The following is a 1,695-nucleotide window of genomic DNA, read 5'->3' as shown; positions in this document are numbered from 1 at the left end:
TTGGGGCAGGAGGATCACTTGAACCCAAGATTCAAGGCTGCAGTAAGCTCTGATGACACTACTGCACTCCAGCCTGGGTGACAGAGTGAGATCCTGTCTCTTAAATAAACAAATAAATAAATAAGGTAATATCATTTACAATTGTTCTAAAAAGTAGAATACCTAGGAATAAATCTAACAAAACATACACAGGACATATATAACGAAAATGATAAAATGCTAATGAAAGAAATCAAAGAAGACCTGAACACTTGTAGAAACACACTAAGTTCATGGATTAGAAGACTCAGTATAGTTAAGATGTCAATTCCCTCAGTTCAACCGTAGGTTTAACAGTTTTTATCAAAATATCAGCAATGTTTTTTGTAAATATAGACAAGCTTATCCTAAACTTTATATGGAAATGGAAAAGCCCTAAAATAGCCAAAACAATTTTGAGAAAGAAGAATAAAACAGGAGGTATCATTCTTCTTGATAATAAGGCTTACTATTTAGCTGCAGTAATCAAGACAATGTGGGACTGGTAGAGAGATAGACACATAGATCAAAGTAACAGAATAGAAAACCCAGAAATAGATCCACACAAATGTGCCCAATTAATTTTTAACAAAGTAGCAAAAGCAGTCCAATGGACGGGGGATAGCCTTTTCAATAACTGGTGCTGGAGGAATTGATCACCCATTGGCAAAGAATGACTCTCCCTTAAACTTTACACTGTGTATAAAATTTAACTCAAAATAGACTGTGAACTTAAATATAAAAATAAAATTAGATCTCAACCTCAACCTCACAACTTATACAAAAATTAACTGAAAGTGGATCAGGAACTTAAATGTAAAACATAAAAATATAAACCTTTAGAAAAATATAACGTTTAAAAAAAGCAGGAGAAAATCTTTGGGACTTGGGACCAAGCAAATGGCTCTTGGACTTGACACCAAAAACATGATGCATAAAGGGAAAAAAAATGATAAATTGGCCCTCATAAAAATTTAAAACTTCTGCACTCTAGCCCAGGTAACAGAGCAAGACTCTGTCTCAAAAAAAAAAAAAAAAAGAAGAAAGCCTTCATCCTTTGCCCAGAAGTGCTGCTGTGAGAAGTGAAATTACATATAAATCAGTAGTGCCTTAAGCACTTTACAAAAGAGGCCTGGAATGTAAGTTCCACTAAGTATAAATAATAACTCTAATAACATCTCCCTCATCTTGTCTTTATTTCTGGGGCCTGGGAGGATCAAAGCCATCTGATAGCTACAGCTTCAAAGGCATCTCCTGTCCAGATCTGGGAACCAGCAGCCTCCAACAGGCCTCCTCATCCTCAGTTCCCACATTTCACAACCGTTAGAGGCTCCACAGGTTAGAGCCTTTCTGCCTGTTATACCTTTTTCATAAAATTAACGTCACTAATTCCAATAGTGATGTCAGCAAAGGAACCCCTTTTCCAGTGCCATGTGTCTCATCATTGGATTTTCCTCCATCCCTACAAGTTCCTCAATGGAACCCTTTAATGAATTCCATTGACTGCCAACAGATTTTGCTTTGAATATCTTTTACATACCAAGACAGCCCTAGAAATAATTGGACGCTATGGGAGACATGGATTGGGAGTCACAGAGCTGATGGTGCAGAGCTGCAGTCCCATTTCAGGATTTGGGGGCTTCATTATTCAGTGACAGGGAGTAGGGGAGAATCTAG

The sequence above is a fragment of the Microcebus murinus genome, chromosome 16, assembly GCF_040939455.1.
Source record: "Microcebus murinus isolate Inina chromosome 16, M.murinus_Inina_mat1.0, whole genome shotgun sequence".
Taxonomy (NCBI): domain Eukaryota; kingdom Metazoa; phylum Chordata; class Mammalia; order Primates; family Cheirogaleidae; genus Microcebus; species Microcebus murinus.
This window is presented reverse-complemented; position numbering follows the sequence as displayed.